We start from the raw sequence: 18,676 nt of genomic DNA on the forward strand, positions 1-18,676 counted from the left end.
ACCAATTATATTTATTTAGTGCTCAACGTTTTGTATTTGCTGCGTTCCCTTGCACTCGGACAGGTGGTTGAATTTTGTTAAAAATTTGATTAAAATGTTTAAATTTGTTGCAAAGACCTCATACCAAATAACATCAGTCCAGCTTAAAGCTTTTTTCAGTTATCTTGTTCATAGACAGACATAATTCCAGATTCGGGGTGATCCGAAACGTACAGATTCGTTAAAATCTGGAAATCGAATTTTTTTACCTTTTCTTTCTGTACAAAAAAGGAACAGTTATCTTGTTCACAGACAGGCATAATTCCGGATTAAGGGAGATCTGAAATGTACAGATTCGTTAAAATGTGGAAATCGAATTTTTTCACAATACTTTCCTTTCTGTACAAAAAAAGAACAGTTATCTTGTTCACAGACAGACATAATTCCGGATTCGGGGTGATCCGAAACGTACAGATTCGTTAAAATCTGGAAATCGAATTTTTTTACCTTTTCTTTCTGTACAAAAAAGGAACAGTTATCTTGTTCACAGACAGGCATAATTCCGGATTAAGGGAGATCTGAAATGTACAGATTCGTTAAAATGTGGAAATCGAATTTTTTCACAATACTTTCCTTTCTGTACAAAAAAAGAACAGTTATCTTGTTCACAGGCAGACATAATCCCGGATTCGGAGAGATCTGAAACGTATAGATTCGTTAAAATCTGGAAATCGAATTTTTTGACAATACCTTTCTTTTCTGTACAAAAAAGGAACAGTTATCTTGTTCACAGGCAGACATAATTCCGGATTCGGGGAGATCTAAAACGTACAGATTCGTTAAAATCTGGAAATCGAACTTTTTGACAATACCTTTCTTTTCTGTACAAAAAAGGAACAGTTATCTTGTTCACAGGCAGACATAATCCCGGATTCGGAGAGATCCGAAACGTACAGATTCGTTAAAATCTGGAAATCGAACTTTTTGACAATACCTTTCTTTTCTGTACAAAAAAGGTACAGTTATCTTGTTCACAGGCAGACATAATCCCGGATTCGGAGAGATCTGAAACGTATAGATTCGTTAAAATCTGGAAATCGAATTTTTTCACAATACCTTTCCTTTCTGTACAAAAAAGGAAAAATGAATTGTTGATAGACAAAAATTTTACAACAAAAGAGTCAGATTTACTAAAACCGAGAGTAAAAATGACGAATAAAATGTTTCAGCAGCTAAAAAATAGCTGTCAAAATACTTGTCGCGAATTTTGAAATTCCTTATTACAAAAGAAAAATTATACGTGAACATTTCAGTTCCTAATAAAATGAAATAAAAACCATGAGTTCCACCACAAAATAAACGAAATCTTTAAGTAGAATTTCGCAATGTTTTCGCCAGTCCCTGCTATAAGCAGAGAAAAAGCTATTAAAGCTGAAATCGTGGCTCTTGACAACACAGGAAATGAAGTCATGTCAGATGTTGCTGGAAAAAGAACGGATGTTTATATATAAATTCTCACCTTACAATATATGACATTCGAAAAGAGTTCAGAGTCAAAACGAAATCAGTCAATACAATATTGTCAAAACTGTAAATAATGGAAGCCCATGACTGATTAATGACTGGAAATTAAAAACATTGAAGCAAATATTTTCTGTTATGTATAATATTTTTGTTTTTGACAAAAAGTTACAAATAATTTCAAATTTTCATTCCGTATAATATAATAAAGAGCCATTTCTTTCCACAGTATAGTATACTAATAACACTAGCCGCCTTTCGCTACCACTTGGTTCACCGGGATTAAAGGTAGCTAAAAATTTCAATTAAATACTTTGTATAAATTAATCCTAATAAATTCTTCAACAAAATTATTTGAAACAAATTTTGGTAAAAATATAGCTTAGTTATATTAACGTCCCGTCTTAACCCTTTCTAGGGCCGTTGGAAGTATGCTTCCCACCAAATTTATCAATCTTTGTATGAAATTATGTAGGTTGGCAAAAGTTCTGACAATTTTTTTTTAGTAAGTCAGAAACTTAGATGCTTCAGTTCTTTATCTCAGACAAAATGATGTGTCTTGATTTGTTACTTAATTATTAATTGACCAAATTAATTAATTAATTAATAAAATTAAATTTATCTAATAAGCTAAATGAATCCCTTTTCTTATTCTAATTTCAAACCTAAAAATATTTTAACATAATATGACTAGGAAAAAAGGGCGCTTTAAAGGGTTAAAGCAATACTAGGACTATTTTGGGATGGACTTCGTAATTTTGAACCGCGGTCAGATGAAGAGGACTAACCCCCCTCTCCAAGCTTCCACTCCGTACCAACGGGAAGACGTTTGGCTCAAAACAATGTAACATGCACCAGACCCGCTTACACTACAGTTCTTTGGTGGAATCGGGTCTCGAACCTGAAACCCGCCAATTCCAAAGCCGAGAACTTACACCGTCCTACTCATTGCACTATGGATTTCTCTTATTTTCTGTTTATATTCTTATATATTCTTATATATTCAATTACATGACGGAAGAAAGCAGTAATATTTAAAAATGTTCGTACTTTATAAATTTCTTCCTATTGCTTTAATTATAAAGTTACATCTTAATTATAAGTATTTCAAAATTTTTATTGAAAGTACATCTTTTACTGTAACTTTTTTACATGGAAAAATAACACGAATCTTCATCTTGATCATCAACAATGAAAAAAAAGCGAGGATGAAATATTAGCATTAACAACGAAAACGAAATGAGTTTCATTTCAACAATGAAATATATATTATGCCATGTTTAAATTTTTTAAAAATTCAAATTCCAAATTATTAAGTGGCTTTTGGCGATCCATAAATAAATAAAGCCCATCATTCAATCAAATTGTCAGACATCAAAGCTGTCTTATTTAAATAATCAGGCATATGTTCTGTTCATTGTATGATACATATGAACTTTTCTAATGGAGATTAGTTCTATGACATCATAGCACTATAATGTTTGGTTCATCAATAAATATATTTAGAAATATCGTAATATAACTTCACTTTTATACTCGTCTTGTAAACTGCATACATATTAAATAGGACCTTCCTTTAGCTTTCAACAATGAAAAAAATCACGCTATCGTATTTGATGGAAAAGTGAAAACTTTTTTCCGTTTTATTCATCATAATGAAAATATTCTTGTGTAATAAATTTAAAAATAAGTTTAAAAGTTAATTAAATCTAGACTGAAGAATTTTACAGCAACTAAATTGGTGCCATTGAAAAGAGAATTTTTCAGATTTTGAAATGGTGTAAAAAATAATTTTTGTGCATAAATATTTTCGGAAATTATATCAAAATAAAACATAAAATACTAGCTTAATTTTTTAATTAATTAATAATATAATTAAAAGTTTAGAAAAAGTGCTTCAAGGTGTCTATTCCCGGACTCCAAAGAATATATTTGCCACCCTTAGTAGCTCTAAATCAAATCATAAAAATCAAAACTTTATTACGAGTAAAGATTAAAGCGAAACTTTTGGAATTTTGCTTAAATACGCATTCTATAGAAGAAAGTAACGGATGAAAATTTCAGATCGTTATCTGCATAATTTTATGCAAAATACGACTCTGCTGGAAAAAAAAGACGTCGACGACGTTCTATGAGTCAGAATTCGCAAACTAAAAAGAAATCTTATTTTAAAAGTATTGTTCTATGATTTCGAATGAAATTATAAGGGTCACTTCTCAAAAAAAATTATGATAAGTAAAATTGAAAGCAAAAAAAAAATCTTAGATTTTGATGACTGGTCTCGAAAAACAATAAATAATAGTGCTCGCTAGCGTTACTGATATCGAAAAATGCTTCTAAATTTCCGAAAAAATATTAACTTTAGATTTAATTTTTAATGTTTTTTCTGAAAAATCGACCACTATTCTATTTAAATTCTTCCACTCAAATTAATAGCTTTTTTATTTAGACGCGAAAACCAGATGCTTTAACTCCCTCCCCCCATCCCTCAACATATCCTGGAGCAAATTTAGATGTTTATTTCCGAAAGCCCAGCGCAACTCAACAACTTAAACCAATAAAATTCCTGTTAAAAATTTTTTCGGCATTTTGATACTTTTCATGACATTTCGACTGGAATATTGATCCATATATTCTTTCAGTGGGTTATAAGAGCTATTCTTCTTCTGGTAGTCGAAATATATATTAGCATGAAGATATTATAGTATCGTTAATATTATTTTAGGATTTAGAAAATCAGTTATTGAGAACTAACAAATTACTCAGCGAATCTAAGAGCTTACATCTTGGTAACATTTCCAAAATAAATGCTGAAACTGAAACTGTCAGCTGTTAAGTGGCTTTTTTTTTACTTGAAATCCGTTCAAAATGAAGTTCACCCATTAAATAGCAATTTTATAGAAATTCACCATAATTTGTTTAAGTCAATAATCTCAATCTGAAATTCAATTCATCGTCTGCTCCATTCTAACAATAATAGTAGTTGCCAGGATCTGGAAAATCAGTTATATGGAGCTAACGAATTACACATCGAATCTAAGAACTTATATCTTGGAATCATTTGCAAAATAATTGTTGAAACTAGAAATATCAGCTGTAGCCGGCATTTTTTTCTTGAAATCAGCTCAAAATCAAGTTCACCCACAAAACAGCAATTTTACAGAAATTCGCCAATTCGTTCCAGGCGATAATTTCAGTCTGATTATTAATTCATCGTCTGCTCAGTTCTAACAATAATAAAAGCCGCCATCTCTTCAAAACGTGCCCTTTTTCAATTCAAACAGATCTTCGAAGAATAACTGACAATACAATATCTTTAACATTTTCAAATATTCAATCTCATTCATATTTCAAATTTTAAACAGAAACTCTTTAACATTTGAAATAGGGTGGGTGTTCTGAAAAGACTATCTCCTGTTCAAACCAAAATCTTTTTTTCTTGTTATAAAATTGTCGGATATTTCGTTCTCTATTATGTCATACAAAAAAATTTTCTTACGAAATAACAGGTATTCATTTCTCCGTCATTCAGAATAAGAAATATTTTTAAACTGTTGACTCAACGAGTTATTCAAGCTAGATCAATACGAACTCATAAAGCAACAAAGAAACGAAAATTTTTTATAGAAATATAGAACAAAATATGGAAAAAGAACATTTCTTTGATTTTATATTAACATTGTTAGTACCTTTTCTGTAACACATTTGTTGCTTGTAATGTAGTGATTAAAAATCGTTTCAGTTGTCATTTTCCTTCGATGTTAGTTTTGAATGTTCTGTAAAGTACTTAAAAATTTAAGAACTCATTGCTGCTGCTAAACTCTTAGCCGCAAAATGTTAACTTTTCTCTTACATACTGATTAAGCTTTTATGCTTTAAATTAGACATACGACAAATTTTCTGTGCAAACTCATGGTTTATTAAACGATTTTTACCCGATATTCTTTGTTTGATCGCACATATGAATCAAGAAATTTAAACGGTTGTTTGGTTTATGATGTATTAAGAACCGTTAAGTGAACACTTCGCCAAACCGAAAGCCCAATAACTTTGAATTTTTAAAAAAAGTCTAGAGTCGATAAATTGCGCTATGTCAAGATAACGAAGACCATTTTGTTACAACAATAGTATGTAGAGATTGTTACCTAAAAGTATGTTCACAAAATAAAAGTAGATGAAAGACAAGTTGTAGGTAACAACTCTCAAAAATTCATGAAACAAATTTTCAAACTTTTTGTAAAAGTACCATATTAATGGAACAAAAATTTGAAAACACCAAATTGACTCAATGAATTAAAATAAAATGCGAGAAGTATAGAGAAGCTTTTGAATTTCTCAACCGGTAGACATTTTCAAAAATGATGATCACTTGTTTGTATTTCTTGAATCCTTTGAATTTCTAGGAATAAAATATTAAAACAGTAATCTTTCTTTAAAACAGTAATCTTTTCCAGCACGCACAGACTTTATTACCTTCTCATGTTTTCCGTTGAACATGCAGGAATGTGTTTAAAAAGAATAAATAGTTTTGAAAAGGTGAAATTCAAAAATTTGATCTTTCGTTCTGCAAATACATACAAGAAGTTCCCCTTTTCTCTGAATTTTTAAAAGAAAATGAGTGGTATTTTCCTCTCTCCCTTTCCTAGTACTAACTCCCTGGTGATTCCAAAACAGGATCCTCTTCATGAACTCAATGAATTCAACATAATTCGATTCATTTCTTACAAATATCTACAGTAAAAATGTTACACAAATTTACTAAAAATACTCATTTCAACACTTCACTAAAAAATACTCATTTTTAACCTAAAGGGTGTCCTAAAATTAATGCAAGATTTGAATTTGCCACCATTCTTGCAGTGAATTGTTGGCAACTTTATTAAAAAACCATTTGACAGCTGACAATTTAGGGTTAGTAAAAATGGAGCGTTACTCGTTAAAACAACGTGTTAACGCAAGATTTGAATTAAATAAAAAACACAGTTTTTTCCTTAAAATTGTTACATTTTATTGAATCGTAAAGTATACAGGATAGGATTATGTATGGAGTTACACGTAGAGCAAGTGGCCTCCACGGCTTTGCTGGAACATACGCACTCTTTTGTAATAATTTTTCATGACTATGTCGCATAAATGTGAAGAATTTCTTTGACGCAGCGTTGATTTTACTCCTTCAATGCACGCGTGCCTGTGGGCTTGTTAGCATAGACCTATGGTTTCAAATAACCCCATAAAAAGAAATCCAGTGGTGTTAAATCACATGACCTAGGGGGCCAATTCTCACATTTTTGAACTGGCCGCCAGACTTGCATTATTCTTGAAATATTGTTCAACAATGAAAATATGTTGTTCTATTGTGTAACGCTCCCTTTTTACTAACCCTAAACTATCAGCAACCAAATGGTTTTTTGATAGAGTTTCCAACACTTTACTGCAAGAATATGGTGGCAATTGTCAATGTTATATTGTCTTGCATTAAGTTTGGAATACCCTTTGTAAGGAAGAAAATATTTTAGCATTCAGATTATGAAATGTTGTGGTAATATTAAAGAGAGAATGTTGTTTTCTATTGTATATATTCAGGCCATAACTAACACCAAGGCACCGAATTTAGGGGTTCCTTGAATAAGGAGAAAAAAATATAGCTTTGATTTTTTTTTTTTTTTGTCTATGATGAATACATCATTTTTAGGAATTGAAAAATTATACATCTTTAATGATATTTCAATTTTCACTTTTCAATCTTAAAATTTTTGTTGTTTCTCATGTCACTTGCCATGGACAAGCCCGCTGTTACGAAGACAGCAATTTTAAGCCGTTGCGGGAAAATCTCTTATTTTTGTTAGTAGCTCCAACTAGGGCCAAGAGTACGACTTTGCTACTCTTGGCCCTACCTCTACATCACTCATTCGCTTGCACAACCCCTTTTTACAGGAGGGCACATCCACACATCTCACAGATAGAACAAAGGAAGAACAACCATGCCCAAATCGGGACTCGAACCCAGGACGCCCAGATCACGGGGAAGACTCGCTACCCCTATGCCAGGACGCCGGCAATCTTAAAATTTTTTGACGTAATAAAAAATAATGTTTATGTCTAATTGAATAAGCAATAATGACTAATCAGGCTATGCCTTTCAATTGGTACCACTATACAGGCCGGTATTAGAACAAAACTAGGAATTACCAGAAAGTATGATGGAAAATGGTTGTACTTTCGCATGAATTCCTGCAGAATCATACAATCGGATGTTCTAAAAGAGCAAATGGGATACAAAAACAATTCAAGGGTCAAAGGCAACGAGTTTTCATGTGAAGAGAATAGATTACCAATTACCTCTTGTTACTGATTCCCATGATTCCCTATAATTATAAATAGAAATTTTCCTCCTTGTGGAGTCTACAGCGACTATTTCAAAGACTGTTGTGTTCTCGCAGCTTGGATTTTTGATGCAGATCCTGAGCTTCCTGAATAATTTTGATTCGCCAGAACAAACCAAATATATATCTTTAACAATATTATTCCGATTTTCTTCAGTTAAGCGATATTTCAAAAGAGATTGAAGAGTTTAACAATATCAAAGAATTAGCGGAGTTGTCGGTAATACATCTGTGGTGAATAGCATATAAGCCAGTTAACAACTACGCTACACGAGCATATGCTTTTGTATCCTGGTTATATTACTGGACAGCGAACCACAAGGCTCCAGGTTCTATCCTAACTCATCGCAAATCGATAAATTGGTGACCCGGACGTGATTTGAACACGCAAACACCATTGTAATTATGTATAACAAGCATCACGTACTTAAATGTTCCTGTATCTGTAACTAAAGTTGAATGATTATCTCAGAACTAAAATTGATAAATAAAAATTATTTGATAACCAGTAGAGGACATGAAAAATTTCACCACTTCAGCTTTGTTCTGATTTGAAAATAATCCAACCCCAAAAATCAACCTTGATCAAATAATTAATGACTTCGCTTTTTTAACTATTAGAAAACAGAAATTCTTTTAATCCAAGTGTAAAAATAAAGCTTACTAAATACTTTCCCTATTAAACTTTATATCTGAATCATATTCACATATTTCATATTAAGCATTGTACAACTTCAATTAGTTTCAGATATCATATTTGTTTTGGCATAACAAGATTAAAAAATATCAAAATAAACAAAAAATACCACATATCAACCAGATATTTAAGAAAAAAATCATACGATTAAAGCTTAAATATGCCTTAATTTTTAAGAAAATAATTAACTGTAATTAAAAAAAAAATCAAATTAGGGGCAGAATTTCTCAACCTTTCTTTCTTAAATTTCTTTTGATCCATGATCACTACCTACATACTTTACGTACATGCATCATGTACCTCTGAGGGTACTAGTACCCCAAGTGAAAAACGTTTCTTTGGCAGAGACAATAAAGATGGTTGCCCCATTATTAAGTCTCAAGTTACGGTTCAGTAAACAGTCGATTATAAATTTTAATATTTTTGTATTTTAATCAAAATATTAAAGGATATTCTTTTGTTCTCAAATGATAAATTTATAATGTTTCTAGTTTATGAACTGATTATCTGAGAATTTATTTGAAAAAAATGTATGCATGAAGGACAACTAAGAATTTGTTGGACAAAAAGCTTTTTTAGAACGAAGAATATAAGGATAGATATTAAATTTGCTAAGATATGCAAGATAAATTAAATGGAAAGAAAAGAAAAATACTCCCGCTGAAAAGCCAGTTCTGGGTCAACTTATTTTACAAACAATTGAAAGATATAACGATAAAATCTTAAACTGGTTTTTCGATGAAATATAAAAATTACAAAAAGAATGGTAAAGGCACAAAATTTGCTATCGTATTCAATATAAAGGCAATTTTATCATCTTTATGCTTGGTTTAATATAATTTTCTTGATTATAAATAATATCAGGGAAATTGTTATTTCTAATGATAAATATTATCAGGCAAATTATTGTTTCAAATTCATTCAAGTATGCGAGAGCTTAGAATTGAGCTATGATTATTGAAAACTCATATATTTTTTTAAATAATAATAGCTACGAAATAGCGAAAATTTTTAGTACATTTTTATACTTCGCTTTTTTTAACATTATTATTTAGAAATATTATTTATAGTGAAATTTTATATTTAACTTCTTAACATATTAAGGACCGGGAAGAAATCTGTAAGACATACGCCTGGGACCTCACGTTTTTGGACAAACTTGTACTCTCTAAAATCCTTATAACTTTGTTATTTATGAAGCAATAACAGACTGGATGCGCAACACGAGAAAACTGGTGAGCGGTCCGAGTAATAGATTAACAGATGGGACGCAAAACACGAGAAAACTCGTGAGTGGTCTTTAATGTGTTTAACTGTTTTGAAGATTTTATTGTCTAATTAAATGGCATTTAATATTTCTGGTTTGTATTCTCCTATTGATTCAATTCCCAGGTAGGAGCAGACTATTATAGGATATTATATATTATATTATTTGATACTTAACAATACTATATAATATTGTGAATATTGTTTAACATCATTATACAATATAGTGCAATATATGTGGACTACTAGAGTTCAAAGTCTTAGAATACTTGAGATTTTACTACATTGTGTTTTATCGAATTATAACGTTTTATAAAAAAATTAATTTAAGCTTTGATGCGATATTTCGATGCCCGTGTGACGCACGGACACGGCGGCAAACGGGTTAATCAAACACCCGCTACTTTCTGCAAAACTCCTGACCAAAAAGTTCAAGCAGAAAAGTTCCGCAAGAAATAACTTTCATAATATAAAATTAAACAATATAGTAAATTGTATTAGCGATGCGATTTCCTAAATTTACTGAATTGAATAATACTGACTTGATATTTAACAATATTTTATGAAATAGTGAATATTGTTTAACATCATCATACAGTATTATATATTATATATGTGCTTCTAGGGTTAAAAGTCTTAGAATATTTGAAGTTTTAATGCATTATATGTAATCTTTATCGAATTTATAAGTAAATGATGATTTGATGCCCGCGTGAAGCATGGCCACTAAGGCTAAAAGGTTAATCAAACACCGAATATTTTCTGCACGAATATCGATTGTAGAATTCAACTTTTCGCACAAGAAATAGCCTTTATAATATTAAATTAAGCAAATATAGTAAATTATATTAGAGATGAAATTTTATAAAATCACTGAAAAATGATATAAAAAATCGATATTTTGATTTTTTTTTTTATTTCTACTTAAATAAGTTTCAAAAATTATATTCCAAGAGCCATTTGAAATATTGTATCTACACCAGTTTAGCTAAAATGCCGTTTTAAGATCGACAGGGCCAGTAAAATAGGCGCGATATATTTTTAATACTTACTTGGATTGGTTTGAATCATTTTCTTGCGACTAGATTTCCACTAACCCTTTTACCCCTTCGGGCATTTAAAAATGGTTTACGACGCCGCAACCTTTTTCATCGCCCCAGACTAGCTTTCTAAAAATTGATTTATGAAAGCAACAGGGATGAATGGATTTTTCAGGTAACAACATGTTTGGCGACAAAGCGCCAACGAAAATTTCCGTATCAAGAATTGAAGAAACTCCTAGCCAGTTACTCTAGTTCTACTCAACTTCCCGTTATTAATTTTTTTCTTTGTAATGGATTTTGCATCATTTTTTACAAATTCCTTCTTTTTGTTTTTGATATTTTATGTAGTTTTTAAAGATAGAATGTGTTAAAAAATACGCATATGATTATTATAAACATTGATGCGGTATCTAGATATACCGGCAGGAGGAGTCTCCCTGCAGTTGCCCTAATAAGAGAGTTACCCTACCTCCCCCCCCCCTCGTAAGCACTGTTGACCTTCGACAATGCCGTGAATGCCATGAGTACTCAGATTTTTATGTTCAGCATCCCGCGTAAGAACATTTTGTGTCTCGTAGTGTATAGCGATTACACGCATGCAAAAAAGCACAAACAAATCTTAGATGAATTGAATAAAAAACTTGACACGGATCTACAATTTGGTTTGTTTAGTTTAGTTATATTAACGTCCCGTTGTAAAGCAACACTAGGGATATTTTGGAACGGACCTGTAATTTTGAACCGCGGTCAGATGACGAGGACGACACCTGAGCTGGCACCCCCTCTCCACGCCACACCACACCAGCGGGAGGACGTTTGGCATGGCGGATTTAACGTGCAACAGACCCCCTTACACGACGGTTCTTCGGTGGAATCGGGTCTCGAACCTGAAACCCTAAGGCTCACAAACTGAGACCTTACCACCAGGCCACCGCAGCCTGATCTACACTTTGGATGCTAAACTTTTATACCAAATTTTATCCAATTAGCTTTATGCGTTTTATATTTATTGTGTTTATTTTCCCTCGGGAAGAAATACAAATTTCCTTTGAATGGATTTCGTACAAATTTTGATAAAAATCTAAAATTTGTAAAAACCATGTAACATATTACATTTGTACAGATTTCAAAACGTTTTTGAGTTCACAGACAAACAGACAGATATAACCCCAAAATACTTAATCAAAATTTAATTTTTTGACGATTACAACACTTTTTCTTTGCATCCATGATATGCTATAAATTAAAAAGGGAAGGCTAGCAAATTCAATTTCTCTGTGTTGTTTTGCTTTTATCGATATTAATACTATTACATTGTTTAGTAATTTTTATGAATTACATTATCATTTGCACTCTAACCAGAAGAGAACATTATAAAAATTAGTATTGCTAATTTGCATAGTGTTATAAAGAATTTTTGTTATAAAGAAGCTATTTTTCATACTTATGCCATACTTACTACTGACAAAACTCAAAATATACATTTAAATTCTCTCACTATAATCCTCCCAAGGTTCATCAAGAAAACGTGTATGAGAGGTTGCGGATAAATAAGAAACCTCTCATTTTCCTAATGCGCATGGCACTCTTTGGGGGCCGACCACCATTCTAATGACGATACCTAATCCCTACGGGAGCAATATGACGGTAGCTGGTAATAGTCTCGACGAGCTATCACCGGCCCTGCTAGTGCTTCAATTTCAGTTTCCCATCTCCAGCTGTAGAGATGAGTGTCATTCAAGATACCCTGGATGCTTCAGCAGGACAGGGATAACTCTTTTGTATTAGAATGTATTATAATCACGTGTTAGGCATATCTAGTTTCATTTTTTAAGTGGGAACAATATGCTATGAATACTGATTGATATTTAGTATATGAAATAAGCAAGATTTTGAAAATAAACAAGATACAAAAAATTCCCCAGTACATTTACTAGCAAAAGAATAAAGACATATTCCGCTGCCTTCTTTTTTATCTACAGGTAAAAATGATGTGAGGAATGTGAGAAATATTGCGTTGCATTGTATGTTTAAACTGTTGTATTATGCTATGTAGAATTTCTAATAAAGTGCCTTAATTCATTATTAATCTTATCTTTACTAGTTTTAACAGTGTAGCTATTTACCGTCGATTTCCTTACATATTTTATAGATTGGACCCCAAACAGTAGCTTGCTTCAAGTTGCTTTGGACGAGTTTAAGTTGGTCACGTGCTAATATTTAGCACAATGTTAACATGTGCTTGTTTCTAATGGCACTTGTCATAGACAAGCCCACTGACTTTAGAAGTCAGTGATTTTAAGTCAAGGGTGCATCTCTTGTTTGTTCAGTAGCGCCATCCAGGGTCAAGATTACGACTTAGCTACACACACGTCACAACCCTTTTTACGAGGTGGATTTCATTCACTCATCCACAGATCGTAATTTAGACCTGAATCAAAGAACGATCACCCCTGATCCAGTACCCACAGTGGTATTACTCTCGACATGGAGGACTTTGTGGGCACGATAGATTTATACGCGCGCCAGCCACCCACACACGAGGAGTCTTCGGCCGGCGGGGTTCGAACTCGCAACCCAAGGGACACGAATCCAACGCCCTACCAACCAGGCTACCCCAGCCCTGAATGTTAACTTAATACAGCTAATAATATTCTTACGTTTGTTTAGTTCGATTAATGCTCTTTAATAAAACCTTTGGAAGCTATATTCGCTATATTCGAATGTACTTTTTAAGTTTGAATAAATGAAGACGATACTTGAACCAAAACTTCATACCCAAGCATCAGCAAGTCACCAACAATTTGTAATTTTACTGTAAGTATACTAACATCATTTAAATTTTCTCACGTTTAATATAGGTTAATTTATGGAAATATAATGTTTTATGTATCTTCATTCTTTATAAACAATTTTTTAAATTAAATTTTGCACATTTTTTTTTATAATTTTTTAAGCACCCTTTTACTTATATCTCAATTTTTTAAGAACAGATAATACCAAATTTCAAATATTTATATCAATGAAACCAACCTTTCTGTGTGTTACTTTTGTAATATTTTCATAATGTAAAATTCTCATCCGAAACAAAATTTTATAGTAACTGAAAAACCAAAAATGAAATTTTCTTTTAAATGTGGCTACCAAAATTTTGTTTTTGCTAATGATTTGACTTTGAAATTCAAGATGGATATTCGAAGAATTTTTAACATTTCCATAAGTAAGTATGCCAATTCCAACTAACTAGAAATTTTATCCAACGAGCTACTAACTTTCGAAAATGAGTATTCAAAGAATTTCTTACAACCTTTTCATGCCATTGGTTACCACCTCTTGATATTTAACGAATTTGGAAGAAGCCTTATCTACCGCTCCATGAAGTGCTGGAACTTTTGAAATGAAGACGATATTAGTAATTTGTCAGTCAACGAAAGTTTTGTAAGAACTATTGTTCCGCATATCACGCTTTCCAAAGATTCAAATGTTGCTGATGGGATAATATTTTATATTTTTGACTTGGTGGAATATTTAATAGATACAACAATTAAAATCTATTTGGAAATATTAGGATAAAGGAATATTTTTGAGGTGTAAAATAAACTCATGAATGCATGATTTTTAAAAGCCGCCATTTTGTTTCATTTGCCTCAGTTTGACAGCATTATAGCCAAAAAGGAAAAGAAAAACTTGAATAGCGAGTATTGCTAACTAAAGATCAAAATCATTTCAATGAAATAAAAACTTTAAATGCAAAAAACTCCCACAAAATTAAGTAAATGAGAATTAAATATAAAAAATATAAGAATTTTTTTCTCACATAGACAGTAAAAATAAATATTCATATAGCAACTGTTTTTAATCCTAACATATTGAGTTTTAATGCGTCAATGAATTGTCGATGCATTAAGTGTTAAAAATTACCTTTGAAGAAGCGTTCCAGATGAAATAAAAATTCTAATAATTGAGAATTCTTCGAATTAACACAAAGCAACATGTTAATATAATTCAGTTTGCAATTTCATTTTAAGATCAAAATTTCCTTATGAATAGTTTTTAATATAAATTTCGAATTTACTGATTCAATCAACATGCCTCGAATTTTTTCATTTTCCTTGCAAAGAAATAATTTTTCTGACAAGTCGTCAAATCGTTAAGAGCAATGTATAGATGTCTAAAATTAATCAATTATATGAAAACATTTCATGTTATTCGAAATATAAACTACTGAACAACTTCTGAGAATATATCTGAAGTATGAAAGTCTTATATATCTTTCTTTTCATTTAATTCTCAGGAAAAACTAACAAAATATCCAATTTAAAATATTTCAAATTCTTTCAATCCCCTATGAAGATATATTTTTGAATCTTTATTGAATTAAAAAAAGGAATCCTGTTGATGGTTTAAAATTCTAACTAAATAGTGTTTTTGATTTTATTTTTTCACCTAAATAAAATTCAAGAGCTTTCCGGGTTTCTCCTTAATTGAATAGTACCAACACATTTCTTGGAATTGAAAGGATGTGAGATTTCATGAGGAATTATATGATTTTTTATTTCAACTTTTGAAACTGAATTTGAATAAATTTTACTTTGTAAAGACCAATAACTTCTTTAGTTGAGATCTTTTTTGAAGCAAATACTTCTCCCGCCTTTCCGCATATAATTTAATGTTTGTTTAAGCTATGATAAGATATGAATATACATATATTAACAGTTCGATAAAACTTGCGAAAGAGAAGCTGCGATCAACTTTTTCTAAAGCAAACAAAACGAAAAACGAATCACTAACTTAGTAGGTTGGAGTTGCTGCATGAAGAAGAAAAAACTGAAGTGACTAAAGCATTTCTAATGATAAAAAGTCAGAGGAACGGAGTTATACAGAGAGAGTAAAAAGAGCAGATGTTTGCTGCTACTTTGGTAAGAGAACAAAAACAATTTCTCCTCATACCTAAAAAGTAAACCTTCCGAAAAAATACGGGGAACGAAGTTGTTTACGCTTACTTATGTATTCAATAAACACCCTGTACCCAAAACTTATCCAACAGCTGCACATCTCTACTTCTATAGCAAAATGGAAACGAAAAAGTAAAAAAAAAAAAAAAAAAAGTGAACCATGGCTTGGCTTGTAACAGTAGAGCATATCACCTCTTGCTGATTCCAACAAATAGGCAAGCAGCGAAGCCTTCTAGAAAGACGGAGGGAAAAATAAAAGAAAAAAAATTCTTGGCTGTTGTTATTGTTGAGATCACGAAGCATGTGTCATCTAAAATTGAAATGAAAAAAACTTAGTTTTCGACAGTTGTAAAAATAAAATTGGTGTAGTAGTAGTAGGAATATTTTTTTGACAGTCAACGGAAATTGTTATGATGTTTGTATTGAGACGAAATCCCCACAATCCACCTTCCCCCCTTCAAGTAGCAGCAAATTTATTAAATGGATGGAAAAGCGGGGAAACGCAAGAAATGGGCTGCTCCGTTTTTATTTTTATTTTTTATATTTCGGGGGAAAAGTGCGACACGAAATAAATTGTAATTCTAAATTCGATGAAGTGTTTCGATAGGTTTTCTTATTACAGATGTATTTTAGCTGTGTAGAAAGCGTGCCTTTCGCTGTAGAATGAAAGACATTTTTCGATATTTCTGATGTGTTCAGTGTCGGAAACAGTTTCGTTTTGCTGCTGAAAATGAAACAGAATCGGAAATTTCTCACAGCATTTGCAAGCATGGTTGATTGAAAACCATTTCACGATATGACTGAACAGAGATCTCATAAAATACGAAAGTTGTTTTAATTTTTAAAAACAGTCTATATGGTTTTTCGTGAATGCAGATTTTTGAAAGAAAATCTTTTCAGTCTGAAATTACTTATTCGACAAGCAATAAAGATATTAGATCGCTTGACTGAAAAAAAAACTATTTACATATTATTTATGTTTTTATAGTTATTTTTTATTGTTTGAAGGCAAGTAGAGATGAAAAATTATAATTATTTCTCTTAGATAATTATCTACAGTATTATTTACGTACATTTCTGACAAATAACCGTGTAGTTTGAATTAATTCAGGTAGTAAATTTCTAAAGCGCAATTCTACATGAATAATCAGTCGATTTAGACATCGATATTCTTTCAATATTTATCAAGATGCCGTGTAAATGATGCTTCAGAAAAGGGCAATAATATATTCGGAAGTATAAGCGCAGATTTCTATCGATACTTTAAGGAATATTGTAATACAATTTTCAACGAGGATTCGAAAAAAAAAATCTTTAAAAAAAATATATTAATAGTTCTTACTTTTGGAAACTATCAATATTCAGGATTTAGATTTTTAAAACAAATGCACACAATTCAGTCTGAAACTCTTATATTTTAGTGGTTTGTTATCATTTGTTAATAGCTATTTTATCTTACTGAACATATTTTTAAGCATTATTCACTGTAAACACAACATGTTCCGTGGTCTTTACTTCTGAAAATTAATAAGCTTTCAAGTAATGCTACTACAGAGATATTTTAAATGTCAGTCGAAATCTTTTCTAAGCGAAATCTTTGAAAGATGTGTCATCAAATTATCTTTTTCTGTTACCCGCAATTTTAAACGTTTGTTATCGATTGAATTAAGAGTTTAAGAGGCTCTTTTTAGATACGAAAGATTTTATAATTGTTACAAAGCTGATCAAAACCCTATTATTATCCTAACCTCTTGATTATTAATTCATGGGAAAGTTGGATTTTCGGTTCATCCCTTAGGAAAACTGTGGATGGGCTTATAGTTTCTTAACGTGTTTATATGAAAAGTGTAATATATTCTTTTCGAAGCCTCATATCACACCAATATAAAACTTTTAAGCCAAAATAACATATACATTATAATTTTGTATAAAGATTCAATGTTTTTATTTTTTTTTAATGTCAGCCTCATTTATATAATCAGAATTTTATTTATATATTTCTATAATATTTGTTCGTCGAATAGATTGGTTGTTGAATAAATATTTTTGAGTAATTATTTTTGAGAAGATATTATAATATATAATTTATTACTGAATAAATATTCTAGAACTATAAGTATTGTTCAGCAACTAAGAATCTTTATTCAAAGCAATCTAATGAGCAATTAATTTAGAAAAAAATAAAAAATAGAATTTTAAATTTTACTATAATTATGACAAAATCCTTTCACGAACCACTAACATTTAGCTATATGGTAAGTCGAATTTAACTTTTGAAGGAATTGGTATTGAATTTTCTTCGTGCTGTTCTCTCAGTTTAACTAAAAAGAAAACTGGTATAGCAAAGTATTTAACTGATTGATTTAATTCATTCTCAAAATTCAATTGCAGACAAAAAAAATTTTAAAGCGTATGTACCTGAAGAAAATTTTTGTAACAGATTTTTTTTACATCAGAAGTTTTCAGAAATATGTCGAAAAATAAAAATATGTCGAAACCATCATAAACCATTAGTCTCGGTCTCTATTTTTTAATTCTATAGAAATATGACAACTCGAGTAAACATTTATTAGTTAGAATATATATAAAAAAATTCCTCTCGACAAGCTGGAAGCAAAGGTAGATTCCTTTTCATCTAATATTTCATGAATCTAATTTCAGACAAAATTAGGGCTTGAAAATCACTTTTGTACCTAACTTCTTAGACATTGCAGTTATCAAAAAACATTTAAATACAGAAGTTGTTCATCTTAATCAAGCGCTTATTTGGTTATTTGAATTTATTTTTCTATCTTCAATATTAAGATAGCGAAATGAAAATTTCAACCTCCT

The sequence above is a fragment of the Argiope bruennichi genome, chromosome X1, assembly GCF_947563725.1.
Source record: "Argiope bruennichi chromosome X1, qqArgBrue1.1, whole genome shotgun sequence".
In the NCBI taxonomy this organism is placed as follows: Eukaryota; Metazoa; Arthropoda; class Arachnida; order Araneae; family Araneidae; genus Argiope; species Argiope bruennichi.